Below are 7,500 nucleotides of genomic sequence, written 5' to 3' on the forward strand. Positions count from 1 at the left end.
TGTCCAACTGGTTTATGACTTGTCCAGAGAGGAAACTGGTTTATGACTTGTCCAGAGTGGAAAGTGGTTTATGACTTGCCCAATATTGTTTTGGTTAATGAGTTGTCACTTCAACTTGCGGCTGCGGTTTTGCTTGAATAACTGTTGCCGGGCTTAATACACGTCCCAGCGGGCGAATTTGAAGGGGGTGCCCGGGCTTGGGGTCACGTTGGTGGGGTGGTGGAGGGTCTGTGTGCCCTTCGGTCCTGGTCCCGTTGGGAAGGAGGTTGGCGTGCTGCCGAGTGTGCTTCCCCGGACGGGAGGAGCGGTTCAAATCGTGTGCCTTCGGCGGTGGCGGGGAGAGAGCGCAGCTGGGGCGGGTGCGGTGTGGAGACGGAGTCCCTTCTTCCCCGAGGGGGCTAGGGCACTGCCGGTGCGGGTGCAGGCTTACGGCCCGGTGCCTTTTGGTGTTGGGGGTTGCGGTTGGGGTTCGGTTTAGGGTTAGGCGATAGGGTTAGGGATAGGGTTAGGGTTAGGGATCAGGGTTAGGCGATAGGGTTAGGGATAGGGTTAGGGTTAGGGTTAGGGATAGGGTTAGGGTTAGGGTTAGGGATAGGGTTAGGGTTAGGGTTAGGGATAGGGTTAGGGTTAGGGATAGGGTTAGGGTTAGGCGATAGGGTTAGGGTTAGGGATAGGGTTAGGGTTAGGCGATAGGGTTAGGGTTAGGGATAGGGTTAGGGTTAGGCGATAGGGTTAGGGTTAGGGATAGGGTTAGGGTTAGGGATAGGGTTAGGGTTAGGGTTAGGGATAGGGTTAGGGTTAGGGATAGGGTTAGGCGATAGGGTTAGGGTTAGGGTTAGGGTTAGGGTTAGGGATAGGGTTAGGGTTAGGGATAGGGTTAGGGTTAGGCGATGGGGTTAGAGCTAGGGTTAGGGTTAGGGTTAGGGATAGGTTTAGGGTTAGGGGATAGGGTTAGGGTTAGGGATAGGGTTAGGGATAGGGTTAGGGTTAGGGTTAGGCGATAGGGTTAGGGATAGGGTTAGGGTTAGGCGATAGGGTTAGGGATAGGGTTAGGGTTAGGGTTAGGGATAGGGTTAGGGTTAGGGTTAGGGTTAGGGATAGGGTTAGGGTTAGCGTTAGGGATAGGGTTAGGGTTAGGGATAGGGTTAGGGTTAGGGTTAGGGATAGGGTTAGGGTTAGGGATAGGGTTAGGGATAGGGTTAGGGTTAGGCGATGGGGTTAGAGTTAGGGATAGGGTTAGGGTTAGGGTTAGGGATAGGGTTAGGGTTAGGCGATAGGGTTAGGGATACGGTTAGGGGTAGGGATAGGGAGTATCTGGGACGGGCAGAGACTCCTCGGCGGTCCCCCCGGTCCCTGGCGGGCAGACGGACCTCCTGGGCCGGAGGCAGCCTCCGCCGGCGTTACACCCTGTCCCTGGCGGGCAGAGGGACCTCCTGGGCCGGGTGCAGCCTCCGCCGGCGGTCCCCCCGGTCCCTGGCGGGCAGAGGGAGCTCCTGGGCCGGGTGCAGCCTCCGGCGGCGGTCCCCCCGGTCCCTGGCGGGCAGAGGGAGCTCCTGGGCCCGGTGCCGCCTCCGCCGGCGGTCCCCCCGGTCCCTGGCGGGCAGAGGGACCTCCTGGGCCGGGTGCAGCCTCCGCCGGAGGACCCCCCGGTCCCTGGCGGGCAGAGGGAGCTACTGGGCCGGGTGCAGCCTCCGGCGGCGGTCCCCCCGGTCACTGGCGGGCAGAGGGAGCTCCTGGGCCGGGTGCAGCCTCCGCCGGCGGTCCCCCCGGTCCCTGGCGGGCAGAGGGAGCTCCTGGGCCGGGTGCAGCCTCCGGCGGCGGTCCCCCCGGTCCCTGGCGGGCAGAGGGAGCTCGTGGGCCCGGTGCAGCCTCCGCCGGCGGTCCCCCCGGTCCCTGGCGGGCAGAGTGACCTCCTGGGCCGGGTTCAGCCTCCGCCGGCGGTCCCCCCGGTTCCTGGCGGGCAGAGGGAGCTCCTGGGCCGGGCTCAGCCTCCGCCGGCGGTCCCCCCGGTCCCTGGCGGGCAGAGTGACCTGCTGGGCCCGGTGCAGCCTCCGCCGGCGGTCCCCCCGGTTCCTGGCGGGCAGAGGGAGCTCCTGGGCCCGGTGCAGACTCCCCCGGCGGTGCACCGGTCCCCGGCGGGCAGAGGGCGCTCGTGTACCGGGTGCAGCGTCCGCCGGCGGTGCACCGGTCCCTGGCGGGCTCAGAGAGCGCCTCGGCCGGGGATCGTCTCGTCCCAACGTCCGCCTGGTCCGTGGCCCGCAGGGGGCGCTGTCGGGCGGGGTACGGCCACGGCCCGACGTGCCTCCGGTGGGCTGCGGTCAGTGTGTGCCGCCGTTGGCCGGCTGCGGGGCTTGGTGCTGTTCCAGCCGTGCGTTAGGTGGGCGAACGGCAGGGGGCGCCCCTTGGGCGGGTGGCGGGCCCCGCGCGGGCCAGCCGTGGGGGGTCACGGTCCGCCGCCGGGGCGTCCAAAGGGCGGCGAGAGGCCGTCCGCCGGTGCTGACAAGTCATAAACCAGCGGCGGTGACAAGTCATAAACCAGCGGCGGTGACAAGTCATAAACCAGGACAAGGTTGTTGACGGCGCCGGGCGGCGGCGAAGCGGCTCACCCCGGGGCAGGGTGGCGATTCGAGGAGGGGCGCCCACCCGGCCGCCAAGGCCGCCGCCGGCGGGAGCCGGGGGCGCCGTTTTGAAAAAGAACCGTAGGCCGGATGGGGTCCGATCCACCCACCTTATGCCGACGCCGAGACCTCATTCCCGGCATGACTACCGGTGGTCCGTCCCGCTGGTCTGCCACTTGCGTTTGGCGTCACGAGGGGTTGGCGGGGTACCTGCAGATTGGTAGGAGGTGGAAAATCGAGAAATGGACTTTGGTCGGAAAGGTCCCCTCGAGCCTCCAGGTCTGCGGAGACCGACCCGGGCTGCCGCCCCGCCGGCCGCTCGGCCCGATCGGGCGCGAATTTCTTCCGATTTTCGCCCTTTTTTCGGGTTTTCGGCCGGCGCTCCAAACGGCGGCCCGACGCCCCGCCGAGGCCGGGGACGTCTCTCCGGAGCGCGAGGGACCGGATCAGACCTCGTCGGCACTGGCATGGCCACCGCAACGCTCGGACTTAGCCTGGGGAGGCTGGTCGAGGCGGTGGCAAGTCATGAACCAGTGGAGTCTGGCGGAGACTGTGGCAAGTCATAAACCAGTCGGACTTAGCCTGTGGAGGCTGGTCCAGGCAGCGGCAAGTCATAAACCAGTCGGACTTAGCCTGTGGAGGCAGGTCCAGGCAGTGGCAAGTCATAAACCAGTCGGACTCAGCCTGTGGAGGCAGGGCCAGGCAGTGGCAAGTCATGAACCAGTGGCAAATCATAAACCAGTCGGACTTAGCCTGTGGAGGCAGGTCCAGGCAGTGGCAAGTCATGAACCAGTGGCAAATCATAAACCAGTCGGACTTAGCCTGTGGAGGCAGGTCCAGGCAGTGGCAAGTCATGAACCAGTGGCAAATCATAAACCAGTCGGACTTAGCGTGTGGAGGCAGGGCCAGGCAGTGGCAAGTCATGAACCAGTGGCAAATCATAAACCAGTCGGACTTAGCCTGTGGAGGCAGGGCCAGGCAGTGGCAAGTCATGAACCAGTGGCAAATCATAAACCAGTCGGACTTAGCCTGTGGAGGCAGGGCCAGGCAGTGGCAAGTCATGAACCAGTGGCAAGTCATAAACCAGTCGGACTTAGCCTGTGGAGGCAGGGCCAGGCAGTGGCAAGTCATAAACCAGTCGGACTTAGCCTCTGGCGACTTCCAGGAGGTCTATGAGGTCCTGTGCCGCCGCTTTACCGGGGCCAAGGTTGCAGGAGAGCGGAACGGAGGAGTGGATTGGTCCCGCCGACGGGGCACGTGCATATATGAAAAGTGCACCCTACCGTTAGTTAATCACTTGCCCTCGGAAGTGTATGAGGTCGTGTCCAGCCGTGGTACCGGGGACACAGTGGGGGTGTTCCCGCTAAAGGGAGCGGATTGGTCCCGCCGAGCTGCCACTTGCATTTGTGGTCGAGTGTCTCGGACAGCTGGTTAACCACTTGCCCTCGGTAGTGCCGATGAGGTTTTGAAAAAGCCGATCTGCGGGGACTTGGAGCGCCTTCCTCGGATGGACTACCGGGCGCCCTCCCGCCGATTTGCCATTTGCGTTTGGCGTCCCGAGGGGTTGGCGGGGTACCTGCAGATTGGTAGGAGGTGGAAAATCGAGAAATGGACTTTGGTCGGAAAGGTCCCCTCGAGCCTCCAGGTCTGCGGAGACCGACCCGGGCTGCCGCCCCGCCGGCCGCTCGGCCCGATCGGGCGCGAATTCTTTCCGATTTTCGCCCTTTTTTCGGGTTTTCGGCCGGCGCTCCAAACGGCGGCCCGACGCCCCGCCGAGGCCGGGCACGGCTCCCCGCCGCGCAAGGGGCCGTGTTTGCCTTGGTCTGCCTTGGAATTGTCACCAAACGCCCGCGCTTCGCCTGGGGAGGCTGGCCGAGTCGGTGGCAAGTCATGAACCAGTGGAGGCTGGTGGAGACAGTGGCAAATCATAAACCAGTCGGACTTAGCCTGTGGAGGCTGGTGGAGACAGTGGCAAGTCATAAACCAGTCGGACTTAAGCCTGTGGAGGCAGGTCCAGGCAGTGGCAAGTCATGAACCAGTCGGACTCAGCCTGTGGAGGCAGGTCCAGGCAGTGGCAAGTCATGAACCAGTGGCAAATCATAAACCAGTCGGACTCAGCCTGTGGAGGCAGGGCCAGGCAGTGGCAAGTCATGAACCAGTGGCAAATCATAAACCAGTCGGACTCAGCCTGTGGAGGCAGGTCCAGGCAGTGGCAAGTCATGAACCAGTGGAAATCATAAACCAGTCGGACTCAGCCTGTGGAGGCAGGTCCAGGCAGTGGCAAGTCATGAACCAGTGGCAAATCATAAACCAGTCGGACTCAGCCTGTGGAGGCAGGGCCAGGCAGTGGCAAGTCATGAACCAGTGGAGACAGTGGCAAATCATAAACCAGTCGGACTTAGCCTGTGGAGGCTGGTGGAGACAGTGGCAAGTCATAAACCAGTCGGACTTAGCCTGTGGAGGCAGTTCCAGGCAGTGGCAAGTCATGAACCAGTGGAGACAGTGGCAAATCATAAACCAGTCGGACTTGTCCTGTGGAGGCTGGTGGAGACAGTGGCAAGTCATAAACCAGTCGGACTTAGCCTGTGGAGGCAGGTCCAGGCAGTGGCAAGTCATGAACCAGTGGAGACAGTGGCAAATCATAAACCAGTCGGACTTAGCCTGTGGAGGCTGGTGGAGACAGTGGCAAGTCATAAACCAGTCGCACTTAGCCTGTGGAGGGAAGGTGGAGACAGTGGCAAGTCATAAACCAGTCGGACTTAGCCCGTGGGGGCAGGTCCAGGCAGTGGCAAGTCATGAACCAGTGGAGACAGTGGCAAATCATAAACCAGTCGGACTTAGCCTGTGGAGGCTGGTGGAGACAGTGGCAAGTCATAAACCAGTCGCACTTAGCCTGTGGAGGGAGGTGGAGACAGTGGCAAGTCATAAACCAGTCGGACTTAGCCTGTGGGGGCAGGTCCAGGCAGTGGCAAGTCATAAACCAGTCGGACTTAGCCTGTGGAGGCAGGTCCAGGCAGTGGCAAGTCATGAACCAGTGGAGACAGTGGCAAATCATAAACCAGTCGGACTTAGCCTGTGGAGGCTGGTGGAGACAGTGGCAAGTCATAAACCAGTCGGACTTAGCCTGTGGAGGGAGGTGGAGACAGTGGCAAGTCATAAACCAGTCGGACTTAGCCTGTGGGGGCAGGTCCAGGCAGTGGCAAGTCATAAACCAGTCGGACTTAGCCTCTGGCGACTTCCAGGAGGTCTATGAGGTCCTGTGCCGCCGCTTTACCGGGGCCAAGGTTGCAGGAGAGCGGAACGGAGGAGTGGATTGGTCCCGCCGATGGGGCACGTGCATATATGAAAAGTGCACCCTACCGTTAGTTAATCACTTGCCCTCGGAAGTGTATGAGGTCGTGTCCAGCCGATTTACCGAGGACAGAGTGGGGGTGTTCCCGCTATGGTGGAGTGGATTGGTCCCGCCGAGCTGCCACTTGCATTTGTGGTCGAATGTCTCGGACAGCTGGTTAACCACTTGCCCTCGGTAGTGCCGATGAGGTTTTGAAAAAGTCGATTTGCGGGGATTTGGAGCGCCTTCCTCGGATGGACTACCGGGCGACCTCCCGCCGATTTGCCATTTGCATTTGGCGTCACGAGGGGTTGGCGGGGTGCCCGGAGATTTTCGGGAACACGATTTTTAGAACATTTTCTGGCAGCGGTAGCACTTTGAAAGTACCCAGGAAAGTGCTACTTTGAGGTACGGTCCCGATTTCAAATCGAAGGCCTTACCAATGAGCACTCGGAAGTCCTCAAGGGGTTTTAGCAACAATTTTGACGGACTTTTCGAACTCATTTGCCGGCCTAAAAATCGGTCAGAGTCCGAGCCGGCGGTAACTCTGATACAAACAATGTGTTTCTGTGAACTCTTGTGTGAGAAACATACTTGTAAAAAAAACAGACAAAGTGTTTTTTCTGTGGCGAGAGAGAAACACTTACAAAGTTTTTAATGGCGAGAAAACAAAGACACAATTATATATATATATCCTTGTACAATAATTCAAGAAGAGACAGACATATATGGTAGAAGACACATTATAAAATGTCTGTCGAGGTTTAGCCTTTGTGACTGGGCACCTCTTGTCTTGTTTTCGGGCACACCTGGAGGCCAGGGTGCCCAAGTCTGTTTTCAGGCGACGCGGGGCGGCGGCGTTCCCGTGCCTGGTTCCCTTGGGTTGCAGTCGCATGTGTCACGGTTAACGGGTTGCACAGAGGCACATGTCGGGGCGTTCCCAGAAACCTGATTGAAGTCAGGCGCCGCACGCCGGCTGGTTGCAAGTGTCGTGCGAGCGCCGAAAGCCTTGGCCGAGAGCAGATTCTCGGGCGCGAGAGGTCACGCCCGTGGCGGCCAGTCGTTGTTGCTTCCTTCCGCACACGGCGGCGTACCTCTCGGCACCTACCTCTCGAACGATCAGGCGAGTCGTGTCCGACGTGGGAGGGCCCTCGGCGGGCCAGCGCTATTGTGGGCTGGTGTTCAGGCTGAGCGGTTGACCCTCCCCGTGCTGTGTGGGTTCCCCCGCCGCCCCGAGTCACAGACGGACATCGACCGAGAATTCTCGCAGCCCTTGTGAGGCCGAGGCGTGCGTTTGCTCTCTCTCTGTCGAGCAGATCGCAGTGGCAATATCTCGAGCCCTGGAACGGGCAGGCTCCGAGTCCTCAGTGTCGGCTTTTCCTAGCACTGTGTCCCCGTTCCTGTGGCCGAACACACGTTCTCTGGCAACGAAAGGAAGAACTAAAAGGGTCGCACACTGCTCCCGTGCGTGTGGCGTGCCTCTTCCGCCTGGACGGCGCGAGCCGGTCGCACCGTATTTTGTAGCTGAACCCGGTGCCTGATTCCCTGTCG

This window comes from Scyliorhinus torazame, unplaced genomic scaffold (assembly GCF_047496885.1).
Source record: "Scyliorhinus torazame isolate Kashiwa2021f unplaced genomic scaffold, sScyTor2.1 scaffold_1544, whole genome shotgun sequence".
Taxonomy (NCBI): Eukaryota; Metazoa; Chordata; class Chondrichthyes; order Carcharhiniformes; family Scyliorhinidae; genus Scyliorhinus; species Scyliorhinus torazame.